General features: G+C 57.3%; 1 pseudogene; it reads right to left on the bottom strand.

Moving 5' to 3' along the window:
* Positions 1-16,533, bottom strand: part of LOC117234471 — a 110,355-nt pseudogene extending 93,822 nt beyond the window's left edge.
* Between the last annotated feature and the right edge of the window lie 1,040 nt (positions 16,534-17,573).

Raw genomic sequence — 17,573 nt, 5'->3', positions numbered from 1 at the left:
CGAGTCGGAGTTCCAGTTCCAGTTGCGGGGTCGGCGGCGCCGTGCCGTGCCGCCGCGGCTAGCCCGGTGTCCGTTTCCAGCCCTAATACCCTTTATCGCGAATTAAGATGTTGTCGGGATGTGGTAGCCGGAGCTGTTCCCCGTTCCCCGAAACGGCAGCGCCGATTCATCGGATCCGCGTCCTATCTGCCAGGTATTGGCGGCTGCGCGCACACACGCAACCACGCGCGTTCCAGCTACGCTTCTTCCGACGCGAATCGTGGAACCGGGTTAATTATTACCGGGAACAGGCAATAAGCACCGAAGGAATGCGATTCACCGGACGATTTAACGAGATGGGGATACGCGCGCTCCGATCGCTGTTCGAAGCGTGCGCGTGACGGTCGTCCGATAGGTCGGCGGAGATTACGTAATCGCGTCGAGAGTCGACCGACGGAGGACGATAAACGTAACGCGGGTTAGATCGATGCGCGTGAAACGCGCGCCACGAAGTTTAAGAAACGCGTGGATAACCGGATCGAAGAAGCGAGATCCGTTCGCGCGGTGTGGAATACGCGTCCAAGTGTACGTATACGGCAGGAGAGTATTAATGACGCACGCGCGTTAACGCAGCACGTGTTCACAATATTATTTATTATTTATGCTAAATTATGCGCAGCCAGTCCATGGATACCATAGGCTGGCCAGCGGGCACAGTCTGCCGTACGTCTGTCGGTGCCGTCATCGCCCGGCATATTTATATCAATTACGTGTTATTCCCGCAGCTCGGATTATTATGTAAATAACCGTTCTGTCGCGTCGGATGTCAGCGAAGCGAACCGCGCGCTTCCTAGCGCCGCTGCCCATCGACAGGCCGCGACGAAAGCCGTGCAGCGTCGTGCGTCGAGCGTTCGACCGATCGACGCCTCGCGTTACCTTCCTTCCCCTCCGATCCACTCAGGCGAACGCCTGCTAGAATATTTATCGCTGGCGTAAGATAAATTCGAGACGCATGAATTCCGCATCGTCTCCGTTCCATAAACGTCGCCCGGTTATCGTCTTTGACCGATCGCGTCGATACGGATTTTAGCGAGTCCGCCGTTCCGTCTCGCTCGCTCGTGTCACCACGGATCCGCGACAAATTTATTCGCCGGATATCGAGTGGCGCGCGCTGCCCGTTAACCGCGCTACCGAAAAGAAGAGATCTCGCGTCACGTCGATCGAACTAATGGCACGTTGCGTTCGGCGATCGTGGCGTCGCGATCCTCGTGACAGGCCCGAGGTCGCGTCGAGAGCGGGAGGACGCGATCGCGCTGTCGCTCTCGCGGCAGCGCTGCTTCTCGGTTTTGATAAAACGCCTAAACATCAATCGGTCTCGAAAACTGCTCTGTAATTCGAGTTTAGCGAGGTTCCGGGGAAACTTTGGTCCATCGGTGGACGGAGAAAGGCCCTGGGGGATGTCGGGTCAATAGATGACCGGTGGTGGTAGATGGAGGTCGCGGTGGTCGGGGCGGGGTGGGTTCCTAGCGGGTAGAGGGTGATGCATCCGCTGAATATGTATGAGGCTCGCGACACCCCGTAGCACACCGAGAGACGACCCGAACCACCGCTATCTGTGGGTGATAGTGGGTATGCTGTATGTCTCGTAGGGGTCTGCGGGCGAGCTGCGTGGTGGAACAGCGAGAGATGCCGGGCTTTCGAGGTGGTTAGAGGGGCTTTCGGGGGATGGCTGGCTGGTGGTTCTGTGGCTGCGAGAGCTTATATCGCAAGAACCAACCCCAATGGAAACTCAAGCCTCCGAGGAGCCTCACCCATCATGCACACTCACCAGCTCGCACCCTCTCCACCGGTGCTAACCTCCATCCGAAGGTTCCCACTATATCCTCGCCACTCGCTATATCGCGCGTCTTCGCCTCGTGCTCCGATCCCGAGATAGCACTCGGTTGCAGAGCAACCGTCCCGCTATCTTCCGAGACAAAGTTACCTCGTAATTCCTTCGCGAACAGATGCCGATGCGCCGCTAAGACGCTCTTCCTCCGACCGCTCGGTTGCCCGCAACTTCCCTCCTCGCTCTCCACCCCTGCGGTACCAATCTCGCGATTTTGATTACCCATCGCACGGTACGTGTCGGACTAACGACCGGTTTAGCAACGGAGAGAGTGGTCGCACGACGGATCGCCTCTCGTCCCCTTTTCCCTCGTCCCACGAGTTTCCCCGAATTTCACCCTCGTCGTTCCCGAGAGACGATCGGACGTCCGCGAAAAGAGCGGAACGTCGCTCGACGAAAGGGTCGACGATCCATCGACGCGCGGGCCCCGCGATGTACGTACATAGGATCCGCTAAATAGGAACGACTGCGCGCCAGCGAATCCCGCAAGACAGCATGAGATATTGCCGGATTAGGGCGCATTATAGTTTTAAGCTGGTCGCGTTAAAAGCCACCGGTTCTCATGTCTCTCCGATGGCCCGATAGCTGGAAGAAAGTGGCGCGACGCCGAGACCCGACCAAACCGAAGATAGCGAACGACCGCGCGATATCTCCACAGCCAGGGAAAGGTCGCCAAAGGTCAACGAGATTCGCGAAGAATTTTTTTTAACGCGTGGACGGTCGAAGGCGAGCGGAGAAAAGTTGCCACTACGCGAGAACCAGGTTGTCGAACGAAAGGCGAGCGAGCTAGCGATCGCTGTTCATCGCGATTCCGCTTCCGATGCCCGTGATAGACATCTCGTGCAACCCTTTTGTTTCGCGCGAATTCGTGCGCGATGGAACGGCTCGTTGAGCGTCACTGTTTTCTCCGAGGGTCGGAATCGTGGTTGTCGGGCGTGAGGAAGGGTTGATCTAGCCAGAAACGCCTAACGCTCTCAGGGGGGGGGGAGGGGGAGGGTGGAGTCGTCGAAGGCGCGGAGAAGCCAAGCCGACTGGCAACCGGGGGAGAAAGGAAAGACCACGGCGATAATAAACCAAGCCGGCCGCGCAATAAAATATAGCCGAAACGGAGGCGATGACTCGTTCGGACGGAGAGGGAACGGGCTTCATTAGCGAGTCCAAGTTCATCGCTAACCCCTTAGGCCCGTGCTCGCTCTTCCTCTCTGCGCAACCCTTCCCAATATATCGCTCTATCGGGGGAGAGGGCGGGCGGCATGCGGACCTCTGGCCAAAAATCTACGGATAATTAACCGTTCCGTGGGGATCCAGGCTTGGAATGCGGCCGTTCAATGAGCTTGGAATGCCGAACAACTTCTTTCATAAGGTCGCTTCGCCAACCTCTCTATCCAACGGCATTCCCTGTCCTCGCCTAATTACCGTTCTTCGCGGAGACCGGACAATTTGATCGGGATAGGAAGGGGCGGAGGGGGGGGGGACAGTTCCGGTCGAGCGCCAGACAAACCAGGACGAACGATCGTCGAGTGGAACCGCGAGTCCGACACGGGACGGGACGGAAAGTGGAAACGGCGCGGGATGAATGGCTGGAAGGACAAACGCGGCCGATAACGGCCGCGCAGAGGGAAAAACTTTTGCCAAGGGAATCCGCGAACTGCAGCGAGAAAGGTATAACGATCGGCGGAAGACGCTCCGCTTTACTACGATCTAAAACGTCCATAAACCGACGTACCGCAAACTTTTCAATTTTATGTTTCCACGTTTCGTGCCCTCCTGCTCTCCCGCTTAAATCCTACTTTGCGCGTTCGTCGATGATCCAAGGCGACGGGAAAAAAGAATATGCTCGAACGACTTTCGCTATTTTACGATGTCTCGCGACCGTCGTACGACCTTGATCTTGGACGACACCAACGCGACGACCACCCTTTTCTCTTTCCCGGCCTTTTCTCCATTTCGTAGGTCGTTCGAAGGACCGTTAGGGGCCGCTAAATCGGTTCGACGAACAAAAACGTGCGAGGGACGCCTCCGTTAGATGCTATCGGCGCCGTTGGACGCTGCGAACGAAACGCGATTAAAACCGGCGAGGAAATCGAACGCCGCGACGCGTTCGCACGAACCGTTACGAAGAATCGTTCGTGGCCGCTTTCGTTGAAGCTGGCAGAGACGACGGTGACGTTGTCGCTGCGTCGCATCACGAGCCACAGATAGAAATCTAAATAGAGATCTTGGATCCTTTGAGCGTATAATTTGGTTTTCGATGCGGGGCAGCTGTCGCTCGATCGAATGTCTGCGTCGACCGCCGGTCCAGAGGGTGTCGCGATCAAGATCGTCACGGCGAACTTGCCGCGCTTTGATGACGCAGATTACGAAGGGTGCCAGGTTCGAGGCGAGAAAAAACTCGTTACGGAGCAACGTAATCGCATCGAGTTCGTTTCGTTGCCGATGGACATCGACACGGGGGCCAACGTTCCCTGCGCGGGGTTCGTGCCCTGAATTCGACGCGGCCACGTCGGCACGCCGTGTAACTCGAACGAGACGAGACACGCGTCCACCCGTTGAACGTTCGCGCGGGTCTTTCGCGCGACGGGCGAACGTCCGCGAAGCGCCTAATGTCCCGCAGCGTTTTACGCACGTACTCGAGCAAACGCGTCACCTACTGACTGTGCGTACGGAACTCCGACGAAGAAGAGAGAAGCGAAAGAGAAAGAGACAGAGAAAGGAGAGAGGGCACGGGATGGCTAGGGCAGAAGGTCGTGTGATGTATTTGTAAAAAGGTGTCGGCTTGGAACTAAGGAGGCCCGCTTGAACTGCGCCCCGAGGGAGCGTAACCGGCGGCAGGGAAGTGGCAGATAAAAGAGAATTGTATAAAATAGGGTGTACGGCCCCACGAGCCAGCCAAAAGGGGATGGGAGAGCATTCGCGAAAGCGGGAGGAGGCGTCGGATGCCCGTGGGGCACCCTGGAGGTGCGAGAAACGCCATTTTGCAGCGAGAGAGCCGGTGAAATCGAGGAAACGGCGTTCGTTCGCACTCGAAACGTCGAAGGGAGCCAGCGGGAGTGGAAGAAGAAGGGTGGCGACGAGGAACGGAGAGGAGAGAGGGGCACGCGTGTGCGGGGCCGATCTGTCAAATTTCATTTCACGCTGCCGAGCGCGGCCACGATGGGGCCAGATACGGATCTGCTGACACCTACGTACGTAGCAACGCGGCTCCCGTCTCGACTCAACGTAATCCGTCACTACGCGCCATCGGACACCGAACGGCGTTCGGCGTTCGATCGCTACCGCCGGCATAGCCGAGAAAACGTCAAAATATCGCGTCTCGCCGTTCCAACTCACGACCGACCGTGTTTTCGTCAAACGAAGCACAGACCTGCGAGTCGTCTGCGAACGGAGACGAAACGATCGCGTCGCATTACGTATCGGCGATATCCGACCGGCGTTTCGACGCCCGCTCGAATCTTCACGCTTCGCACAGGCTCCTCTGGCCTGTGTCCAGGCGAGAAGTTTAATTTTCTCCGATTCTCGAACGGCAAACGACGTTGCAACGGCGAACCTGGGGAAACTTTGCGGCGAAAACGAAGAAAGAGAAACGGCCGGTCCGAGAGAAGAAGAGGAATACGCGAGAGCAGCGTCTAGATTTTAGTCGAGCGTGTCTATCGATCGTCGAGGACCTTGATGCGCCGTATCGTTCTGGCGTTCGTACGGTCGGTCGGTCGGTCGGTCTCATGCTAGAAGCTTTGTCACTCGAAGCACGTACTCGGGGCAAGGACCGACGCCGCAAGCTCTCTACCTTTCTCTCTCTCTCTCTCTCTCTCTCCACTCCTCTGCTCTGCTCTCCTCTCCTCTCCTCTCCACCCATAGTTGGCCTCCTTCTTCCTCTCTCTTATCGCCCTACCGCCTTTCTAACAACGCGCCATTGTGTTCCGCCACGCTGGAACCCTGTATATTCCTTGACGCTATGGATTTTCCGAAAGCGTTTCGCTGCTTCGCGAGCACGATGTACCGTCTGGCCTCGCCACGCCGCGCCCTTTTTCCTACGATTTCTCGTCCTCGAACTTTCGTTCCACCGATAGACCGAATCGTGCGGCGAACGTCGTCGAGAGATTCGAAAGCACCGGTGGCTTCGATCGGAACGCGGCCTCCGCGTCGGTTTCCGAGAGATCGACTGTTCGACGACGAAAATGACGAAATCGACCGAACGAGTCATCCGTTTCCAGGAATCGGGCGTTACGAAAGCGCGATCGATGGTAGGAAACGCGGTACGCGGTAAGACTTCGTTTCGCGACGATGACGCCATTGCTGCTCGCGAGAACGAAGCCGCGAGCAGCGAGCCAAAACGAGCGAGCGACAGTGACGGTTCGATTGGGTCGCGCGTGCGGACGGAAGCCGATCGCATGAGTCAGACGAGGCTGAATCCGCGGGATGCTAAACAATGGCTCTACCGAGCGAGCGAGCGAGCGAGCGAACGAGCGACCGACCGACCGACCGACCGACCAAAACCGACAATGGAATACGGAGTGTCGCGGATGGAGGCCGTGGCATCGTCCTGTCAGCAACGCCGTTCATCTACCCAGTGTCCGCGAAACTTTCTTTCTCGTTTGGATCTCGCGAACGACAAGAAACGCAGCGACGACGGACGATAAAGAAATTAGCCGCGCTAGAATTCTCTAGATCGCGAGCGATACCGGTTCGACGATTCTCGTGCCTCGGCCGCGCGTTCTGGAAAACTCGACGTCGTTGGCTCGTCCGTATCGCAAAACATAGTCCATAGTGGTCTTCGTCTCGGAGAGGAATGTCCCGCGAGACGACGGACGGAACGCGACGCAGCGCGATACCGGCCTCGTTACGAACCCGCCTTACTTCGCGAATTATAAAGTTCTTAGAGTTGGTTGTCGGTTCGTTTTTTCGAGCGGCTCGATCGCGAGGTGTTATTCCCGGACGCAGCAGGTCGGCCGTTATTTAATCTTCGAGGAGCTCGTTATCCGGCAATTATGAAGCCACGTCGTACGGACGACGAGTTTTTAGCCGCGTCGATGGCTTTTTTCTCGCTGCTGCGGAGAATAGTAGGCGCGATGTGGTTTCGAGACACCGTGTACGTTAGGAATGACGGCCTCCTCCAGATATGGCAGACCCTTCCTCCGGCTCGGTTCGCCCCCGAGTGCTCGCGAGGCTCGTAGATTTCAGATAGGTGCGTACTTATACGCGGCTACCGCCGACTACGGAACCGTTCGATGCGTAAGGTGGCCGAGCGCGCATCGATATCGTCACCTTTGTTCCGTCGAAAGGCGTTTTAAAATTCGGAACACGAAAAAGCGGAGCCCGTGTCCCATCGGTGTGGCCGGTGCTGCGAGGCCGCGCGATCGTGTTCGTCCGTCGAGACGTTTTTAGCGGCGCGCTGCTTTCTCCGATCCCACGGCCGCGATTTTCGCTTTCAAAATCGTGACGTCCGATCGACGACGCGTTCGGCGAACGCGCTCCGTCGACGAAAAACGTCGCGGTGCCCCCGCGAGCTTTCTCGTTCTTACGGAATTTTATCCACTTCCCTTCCCACGATTACGGCGACGCGTGGAATTCGCCGGCAATGGTAACGCCGAGGCGGCAGGAAATAATAAAGCGATATCCGGAATGGAGAAAAAATTACCGGCGTATTAGCAGATGCCTGCGGGGGGTCGTTGATGGAAAGGAAGAAAAGGGAGAGGCGAAAGAACGAGCGATATCCATAACCGTACGCCATACGTCGCCACGGGTTGCTGGTGCGCGACCTAACTGGAGGTCCCTATTGGGCAATAACGCCCTTCTTCGTAACATAGTGGCACAATAACGCGTAGGTTCTTTATGCCAGTACAGGGCAAATAGATCACATTGCTGACTAATAAGCCCGCTGGTGCCACGTCGCTCTCTCCCCCTGCGCCGCTTCACCGTCTTCTCTAACCGTGTCTCGCCTTCCTTTTCCCCCGGTTTTCTTCCCAAATTCCAGCCGTCTATCAACCGCGTTATACGTACAGTGGCATAGCGCAGGGGGGTGTCCGGCATTGTGATGCTAATGTCGAGGGCAATCGATCCCCGGCCTCGTTATGCCGCCAAACGCACGACAAAAATCCTTCGACTTTCTCGCTTTCGTGGGAATCCGTGAAACTCGTCGTGTCGCGTTCTCGAGAGATCGCTGGTCGAACCGCGTCCCGTCGCGTCATCGTGGTCGTCGTCGTCGTCGTCGTCGTCGTCGTCGTCGTCGTCGTCGTCGTCGTCGGTTAAAACTACAGCGAGAAAAGAGATTTGGGGGTGGATTTGCGAGATGGACGGTCGCCGTGTAGTTGGAAGTAGTCGAGGTCAACGACGAAGATACGAGCGATAAGATCTCGGATAGAACGAGGGACTGTCGTTAAGGGAATCGGAGAACTCGCAGACCGTCGCTCTGTATTAAATCGCAGAGAACGGTAATACTTGGAAGCTCAGACCGTTCGCCCGATTACCGGTCTAATTATCTGCCACGGTACGATACGGCAACCCCATCTTCCGGAGATGGAACTGCCGTTCCCACAGTCCTTCGAGTCATCGACGACGACTACCCTCGCCGAGGTCATTGTTACGTCGTTACTACCCTTTAGTACGGTCCTGCAGCCAATTTCGCTTCGTGGCGACAGCCACGATTTCCGCTATCCGTCACGGTTCACCGAATAGAGATTTCCTCGCGGAATCGATCTCCCTCCTCTTTGCCCCTTCGACCCGAAGAGACCGCCAGCCGATCGCGAGCCAACGCTCTCACCCTTTCGCGAAAGTTACGTACGTCGCGTTTCCTCGCTTCGTCGATCTACGTGGATCGGCGTCGGACAACCGACGAAAATAGGCGAGAGCTTATCGCGATAGCTTCGGTGGAGCTAAACTAGGCAGCCTGCAATCAATACCGTTTCGGTATTACGCTGGAAACACTCTCTTCGAAACAGCCTACGTTTCGCTTTCCGAGGGACAAGGAGGTACGGCGAGAAGCGGCGAGAGAGAAAGAAAGCGAGACGAGGGAGAGAAGGGCACCGTGCGAGGAAAGAGAGAGGCGAGCTTCGAACGACGAAGAAGGAGAATCGGAGGAGGAGGACGACGAGGGGCGAGAGGCTTCGACCACGTTTCGTGGTCCGCATACTGATGGGTCCAGTCGTACGTACGGAGAGACAAAGAGAGAGAGAGAGAGAGAGAGAGGGAGGGAGGGAGAGAGGGTGAGCGCTACCAAAGCCCAAAACAGACTTCTCTAGTCGTCTTTGGTAAAACCCCGAGTGGAAAATAGCGCGGTAACCCATGCCCGTTACGCTCTTCGAACCCTCTTCGGGAATTTCATATTCGTTCGATTCGAAGCGAGACTCGAGAGTGGCGCGACACGGGTAATTAGTTTGCCGCGAAAGCTACTATCCGAGATCGACGCGCGTTCGACGCGGAAAAGTCGAAACGATATTTCCCGAAAACGACAGCGAGCTGGGCGGGAGATTTTTCGGGTGGCAGTTCGTAGGAACGAGCGCAGGTAGCCCGAAGCTATGAAGTCGAAAGAGATGGAGGAGGGTCAGAAGAGTGGCTCGATCTTTCTCTCTCTCGCTCTCCCGTTCTCTTTGTCTGTTCGCGGGCATAGTTCGTACGGTTCGTAAGTGGGTACCCACTTCTGAATTGGCTCCCCTCGTTCCACTCGTTGGATCATCGTCGTTCGCCGAAAATTCGATCATTATGATTGCTTATGATGTAAATGATGCCCCGCGGCAGCAATTGTTTCCGTCAGAAAGAGCTCGTGGGGCTGCGGGTCCTGACGATGGCGCGACGCTTGCCGCGCGGCGAACGCTTCGGACGAAACCGCGGGACGTCGACGTACTCGCTGGCAGATCGATCGGTAATGGGCTTCGACAGGCTGTGCCGGGGCAGGTGCAAGAAAATCTTTCCGAGTAGCAGGCACTTGCGAGCGGGCAACTGTCGTTGGAGATTTCGCAGAAGGGGGCCCGCTACCATCCGTTCGTTGCACGCTCGCCATTCGCCACTCGCCGGGCCGACGCGACCTGGCATCGTTCTACCGATACGGGAGTTTCCAGGAGAATAGAAACACCCCCGGAGGGTTGAATCTTCTAATTTACCCTCGGCTTCTTTACGACCGTAATTTTAAATTCCGGTAAAAAAGAGAACTATATTTAGGCGTTCTGGTGAAATAGGCTGCAGGATCGTTCCGCGTTAGCTCCGGGAGGATCGGGTCGAGGGGAGGCGAGGCGAGGCAACGCGACGCGAAATCGACGCAAAATACACGAGAAACGTTGCACAGGTTTGGAGAAGCCGAGACGAGAAGAAGAGACGCTCGGCTCGGGTCCGTGTAGCGGAGATCTACGGGCTCGCCGCCTATTACGGTAATTTCACGGTACGATGTCTATTCCTGCGGTCCGGAGCAGCAGGACTAATTTCATTAGGGATAAAGATCATCATTATTTCGCGACCGTCCCGAAAATTGCCGGCGTGCCTCTCCTTTTCGCGATACGACTTCGGAACGGTCGCCTTTCGAGCTTCCATCCACAGCCCCGGGGCCAATACCGGGCCTGCGAACCGCGCGCTGTCTTTACCGCCGGCTCGCAAAACGCACGAGGGACGAGTTCCACCGACGATGTAGAAAATTCACGGCAATCGATTCACGGGCGAATCTCGCGCGACTCGTTACGGTCGCCGAGTCTCCGCTCCGTCCGTCTCGCGTCACGCTAACCGACGATTTCTTATCGTCGTTATCTTATTCGCGGTTTATCGCGGTTTATCGCGACCGATCCAGCTAGGCGATGGACACGGCCCTGGATCGCAAAAACCATTAGTATGTACTTGGCGTCGGCCGCGCTACGCGTTATCGCGGCCTGCGATCGATCGTTCGGTGTCGATCGCAGGCCGCGAGAAAACTTGGCGAGAAGAAAGCGGGCAAACGCTCGGTCGCAGCGGTGCGTACGGCGCGATGCGGCGTCACGTCGCGTCACGTCGCGTCACGTCACGTCACGTCACGTCACGTAACGTCGGGCTCCGTCGAATGGATCGGCAGGAACGAATCTCGCATCCGGTCGCCGGTGCGCGCGTCCTACGATCGCGATAAATCGACGGTCGATCGGGCGTCACGTAACTCACGTACGCGAGAGCAAGCCTGGAAGTCAGGTTTTTCTTCGCTCGAGAGTCCAGTGTCCCGCGCTGACTGATCGAAGGAATCCTCGTCGATGTACCGTGGCCGAGGGAACGCGAACGAGAACGGCAACGGGAACGGCAACCAGACGCGAAACGATCGTCTCGCCGCGGGAAAGTAGCCGACGCGCTCATCGCCGACATTCTCGCCGATTTTTCTCGGTCGGAGCCGATGTACAGCGTACAGGGAACGTGGCCGATATTCCGCACGTCGCGCGACCTCGCAGCGCCGATAATTGAACGCTCGGCAGGGCCGCGCGGATCGCTCCGATCGCGGAATGAGCCGTCGTTGGCGCGTCACATGCCGCGATAGCCGCGCGCGAGAAGAAGTTGCTTGCTACCCCCGCCGGATTGAATTGCAAATTTGCCGGCGAAACGAAAGCTTATTACGAAGTCGTCGCGGCGGCCGCGGCACCGCGCCACCGAAAGAAAGAAAGCGGCGACGACGTTGATTCCCAGGGAAAACGAAGAAAAGCGGCGGTCTGGCCGCGGCGCGCCGAGCCTGTCCCTAATTGAACGTCGAGAAATCGACGACATCGAGACACCGGGCTGTTTCGTCACTCGTCACCGCCGGCGCTCGTTACGCTACGCCGGTTATTATTTCTTCGACCGACGTGATTTATGCCGTCTCCGAGACGAGCGAAAAAACGTTGCGCAACGTCGGGCGACGCGCGGCACCGCGCGCTGAAACGTTCGCGTCGTCGTGCGAACGCGCGCGATTCAACGAGCCGAAGATGCCTGCGCGCCGAACAACCGGAGCGCGTAGCCGACAGGCCGCTCTACGATCCGTTATTGCTTATTACCTGCCTATCGGCTCGAACGAGCCGCCTCCGTCGCCTCCGATCGCGTCTACGTCGCGTCGACTAATTGTTGTTCCCTCTAATTGACGAAGTTCTCAGGCTCGGTCGGCCCCTTCCCCGCACCCGCCTCCTATCCATACGGTTTTCACTTTTTTTTTTTACCTCGCCTCCGAAGCGAAACTCGAGCGAAGGAACTCTCGCCGCGGAATCCACGCCGCTCGGCTCTCGGACGTTTTTCCTCTCCTACGAAATCGAGCTTCGCGGCCCGAGCTCGCCGGATTCGTTTCCGGCGAGAAAATTCCAGCCGTGAGAAAAGTCCGGCGGTTAATCGCCGCCTTAACGGGAATGAACGTACGAAGCGTTGCGACGCGGCGGATAACAAAAGGAGAAAAGTGTCGTGCCACGATATAATTTCCCGGTAATTTTTCGCGTGTTGGTTCGCTCGGATCGAGCGACACAGGCGCGCGCCTCGCGATTACGGAGAAAGCGAAACATTACGCCCACGCACTCGGCGACGTGCCTCGCGGAACAATTAACCGAGGCTCGACGATTATCGTCGATTCGTTTCGCTCGCGTGACGAGCTCACCCTCGCGATTGCCTTACGTGACAGTTGAACGGCTCGCGAATACTTTACAAATCGCGCTTCCGCGATCGCTGATCTCGCCACGAGTTTTACCGCGCCACCGTTGATAAGCTACAAGCGTGGCGAAACTTGCAGGAAACGCGTGTTAGCGGTATCCGCTAGCGACGAACCGAACGACGGCCGAAAAACGGCCGGCGAAGATCGACGAACGGATCTCCGCGGATCTGTTCGAGGCAAACGAGACGGAGGTACTCGTTGGAAAGCGACTACGAGTTCGCGAAGCGTGCTTCTTCGCTGCGTCGTAACGGTACGAACGAACGCCGTTGCGATTCTTCCGGTTTCGAAACTACGTCCGACGAGCGTACGAGATGCAGCGTTCAATAAAACGAACGAGTACGCGAAAATCGCGCGCGAACCGTCCTGTTTCTCCCTTGTTCCGCTCGCCCGTTTAGATTGCCAAACCGTGCGAGTTTCGTGGAACCACTTCCGACGCGGGGAAAAGGGATCTGGAGGGGAAAAAATAGGCGCGAGTCACGCGACAACGAACGGAACACAGGAGACGATCGCGACGAGCACGATAAATCTGCGCTCGTCTCAGATCGCCCTTTCGTTTCTCGTCTCGCCCGTTCGTGTCGTGACGCGCGGTTCTACCGAAAGACGAGAGCGGTCGCGCTACGCAAACGAGCACGCATTGCGGACGACAGCTGTCAAATAAATGTTAAAAAAAAGCGCTAGCCGAGCGAAATTTCGAGTGGGACGCGAGCAAAGAGGGGTGCCCGGCTACCCCAGTGAAATGCCGTAGCCCGCGGGGCAAAACGGTCTAGCGGGATTTTTCCACCGTTGAAACTCGCCTGCGCGCGCGGTCGATAAGTCATCGTCCGTTTCACGCCTCGCGCGCTCCTCCGAGTCAAGAAATCGCGTCCCGTCGCTCACGCGGCCAAAGGTTCTATGCAAATTCATCGGGAATAATAATTTGGCGTATTAACGGCGGGCAAACCGACGGAAAGCGCGTTTCACCGGTCGCCTCTCGGCCGGAAGAGAGTCGGGGCAAGAGAGTCGGTCGGTCGAACGGAAACAAGGCGCGAAGTTTATTCGCGTTTGGCTGGCGTCCAAATTTTCGTCGAAATAAAAACGGCGTAACGCTTCGTTAAGTTGGTCGGTCGACGCAAGAACCGGCTGGCTTTTCGAGTTTAACGAAGTAACGGTGACTAGACGTCGTCCCTCGACGACGAGCCCCGCAGAAGGGTGGCCCGATGTCGGCGCGAGACCGCCAAGGGGCATATTTTCGAGGGTGGTTTCGCGCGTCAATGGTTTATTAAGAAGCACTTGTTTAAAGGTAGCCCCATTTCGTATCCGACAGCCAATTCGACCGCGACGTCTGTGTTACTTCGTCTATACAAATGGATGAAACGAGAGAATGGAATGGGACGACGACGAGGGGGTGGGACGGGGTGCGTCGGCGCGAGGGTCCGCAGATCCGTTCACCCCACGGTGATCCGTCGTGTCGGCGTAATTGAAGTTATTGCAATATTGTGTCCTGTCAACCCGACTGTCCTCGCTTCTTCTCCTTCCCTCCTCGACCTGCCACCCTCTTTCTTCTCCACCGTCTTCGTCCCTCCTTCTGCTTCTCGTCGCCTTTCGACCACCCTCCCGGTTTCTCTCGACGAGTTGCGTCGAGTTTGCGGCATCGTATACCACCGCCACGCCTGCTTTAATCTCCCTGCCGGAAAGATAATACTCACCCGGATGTATGTTCGCCCGGTGTAAACGAGATGATCGGGGACCGTCTCGCGGCAGACCGCTACCGCTCGATTAAGAAGAGGGACGTTTGCACGCGGCGCGTATTTTCAAACTGTTTTGCGTGTTTGTAAAAAATGGGAACGTCTCTCTCGGGCGGCGACGACGACGACGACGACGACGACGACGACGACGACGATCCCTCTCGGACGATCGAAAGAAGAAATTCGTTACCGCGCTATTTCTATCCCGCGTTAGACGGGAAATTGAATTCTGTCCGTGAATAACGACTAACAAACCGCAGTTATATCGTAAAAAGCAATGCACCGGGCTGAGAATTAATTCCGGCTAGCTCTCCGCCCACCGAACCCCTCCTTGCCTCTCGCTCGCTCCATGCGCGTGTCCGGATACGTCCTTTTCTCTCGCTCTCTCCTTCTTTGTGCTTCTCGCTTGCAACTGGAACGGTCCCAAAATTCAATAAAAGCGAACGAGTGCTACGGGGTCTCCCTAGCCTCGGCTGGCTTTCGCGCGGGGTAGCAAGTACCGAGTTAGGAGCCCCGGAGTCATCGCGCGAGGAACGAATGCCCCGGGGGGAGCGAGAAGAGAGGCCGGCACGGTGCATACATTAGCGGGGACAGGGTGGAGATATTGTCTGAACAAAGGGATCGGCTCGTACCTATCGAAAAGGCGATTAAGCGAGGATAAAGTTATAGCGGCCCACCCTCCGCTGTCGGCCTGGATGTCGTCGATTGGTTTTGCGTTAAAATCGCTTTCCAGTCGCACGTGTGCCAGAGTCGATCGATCGCCACCGCTGTTCGATCGCTTGAAAAAAAGTAGCTACGACCACCGTTGCGCGCAACGAACGCGAACGAATCTTTCCTTGCCGTGGATCGTTGTCTCGCTGGCCGATGATAGAGAAGAAGAGCGAAGGAAACTGGAAGGAGAGAGAGCACGTGGTCGGACAGCACGTGGCGCCGAGACGAAAAATTGGCCCGTTGGTACGAGCAACGAACGAGAACGCTCCTGGAACGCTGGCGCGACGAAGCACGTTGCCGAACGCGAGATACGACCAATTATCCCGCGTGCCAAGTATAGAGATGCCAACCGAACGATTCGAAGAGAAACAACGATGCTCGCGACGGTGGTTGTGACGTATCGCTGCCTCGATCCAGACTGGTCCAGAGACTAGTCGTTCGTCCAACCGTTCCGATTTTCTCGCGAAACATTCTGCACGCGTTCAGTTTGGAAATGTCCGGCGGTAATTGACAGAACGAATTCATTTGCCCGTGCGCGCCTCTTCCGGCGCAAATATCGGGGTAAATATCGGGGCAAACATCGAGGCAAATATCGGGGCAAATAGCAGATACTAGCACGTATCGTATGTCGTAAATGGTACCGCGTATCGCGATTTCAGCAAAGACAAACTACGAAAAAGCGAAAGTACGTTTGTTCTCATCGTCGACTTACCCCACGTGGTCGCGATCGAGGCTGTCTCTTCCATCGTCCACGTTCGTCTTTCCTCTTTGTCTTCTTCGTCGCTCTCCAACGTTTACCGTTGCGTCCGTCTCGCTCTCTCGTTTTCTCCCACCCCTTGGGCCTCCTTCCTCTCCTTTCGTCTCCGTTCCTCTCCGTTGTCGGCCGATCCACCGCCCCCACCCGGTCACCGTTGATACTCCCCCTCCCTGGTGGGAAAGCCGTCTTAGGGGGTCTGGCGGCGGTGGTTCACGGCAAGGGGGAGGGCTGCGAGATCGGCGACCACGTGACCGACGTGACCGGAACCGCTCGAAACGCGGAACAGCGTCCCCCGATCACGATCCTATGCCGGTGCCGGCGTTGATCGCGGTCGGCGTCCGGCACTCTCCGTCTTCTCTCTGGGTCCTCGTGGTTCGTCCTGGTCGCGTTACATCCACGTTGCGTCGCCTCCTTCGACCGTTCTCGCTCGGCGGTCGATCGGTCGGTCGATCTCGCTGCAAATCACGGACACGTACGTACGGTTGGTAGGTAGAGGACCGACGCGGTGTGCGACTCGATCGTCTTTTCCCGAGCGGTGGTGGCCCGCGCTGAAGCCGGAGAACACGTGCCGCGGCCGTGGCCGTAGCCGCGATGATTTTCTGCCATTTTCGCGAGAGAGACCGGGCCTTTCTCCGTTTGCCCGAGCGGCGCTGAGAAGCGCGTGGTGTGCTAGCGACTGCTATCTGCCGCGGAGCGAGTCGGCCGCGGGACTTTGGTATACTGGGAGTATGGTAAGTAGCTACACCCCTGCCACCGCCGCCCCTCCCTCGTTGCCGCACGCCGTTCCCTCGAACGTCCCGATCCCGCGCCTCTCCCCTCCTAAGCGTTCACCGAGCCGATCCTGTACCCTTCCCCGCCCCTACCGCCCCGACACAGAGAACCGACATCGCTACCGACACCGCCGCCGCCGCCACCGCCGCCGCCACCGACCTCGTCGCTACCGTGCCGACCACCTCGTCCCCTCCCCCCCTCTCTCCAAACCCTTCTCGACACCGTCCGACCGACAACCGTAGCCCCCTCGCGTCGCCGCCAAACGTTTACCTCGCGGGGCCCCAGGGACGTATTCATCGAGCATTTATTTTCAACTCGTTCGTACGCTCTCGCGAAAATCCTCGCGTCGGCCTACGACTCGTCGCTGTTCTTCGTCCCAACGATGCGAGGAACGCAACGACGCGACGCCGACTCCCTCCCTCTTCGTCTCGACGTCGTCGCCGCAGACGTAACGGCGGCTGTCGTTCGGTACCGGCGTTCGCTCGTTGTCCGACTCGACGCTCCCCGATCCGATAGGACGAATTTTCGTCTGTCCGATCCACGGCGATCGGAGACGACGGTAACTCGGGTTCCTCGAACACAGGCGCACACACCTGAAACATCGCCACCACTACCGTAGACTGGTAAACGTATAAAAGACAGCGTTTGCATGCTAACGTATCTATTACAATAGCGACGTTTGTTCCTCTTTCTCGTCCTTCGTTTCCCCGACTCCTCCGGCCCCCTCTCGCCTTCTCCTCTCGCTCGCTCTCGCCGTTGCTCCGTTGCATTCCGTTTCACTTCGACGCGTGCATAAATTACCGCTTTCAAACGCAAAAGTATGAATGAGACAAAGTTTCGTCCTGCTGTACCGCACTTCCTTCTCCCTTCCTTCTCTCCGACACGGGACCAGCTCGTCCGGCTGTCTCGCTCTCCCTTTTCCACTCCGGCCGATCGTCCATATTTCTCGTTTTCTCTCGGCGAATCGCGTACGAATCGAAGAGCAGCCTCTGTTCGATTTCGCGTTCACGGTTACGCGACCAGACGGAGATAGCGACAGAGACGGAAAGCGGCCGGGGGAGGCGAGGTACGAGCAAGAAACAGAGCCACGTAGCCCCCTGAGATCTGGTGGAAGCGGCAAAGTCGAAGGAGCGAACCGGTGGA

The sequence above is a fragment of the Bombus vosnesenskii genome, unplaced genomic scaffold (genome assembly GCF_011952255.1).
Source record: "Bombus vosnesenskii isolate JDL3184/JDL3185 unplaced genomic scaffold, Bvos_JDL3184-5_v1.1 scf7180000013305, whole genome shotgun sequence".
Classification (NCBI taxonomy): domain Eukaryota; kingdom Metazoa; phylum Arthropoda; class Insecta; order Hymenoptera; family Apidae; genus Bombus; species Bombus vosnesenskii.
Note: the sequence above shows the minus strand (reverse complement) of the source record. Positions and strands in the feature narration are given on the sequence as shown.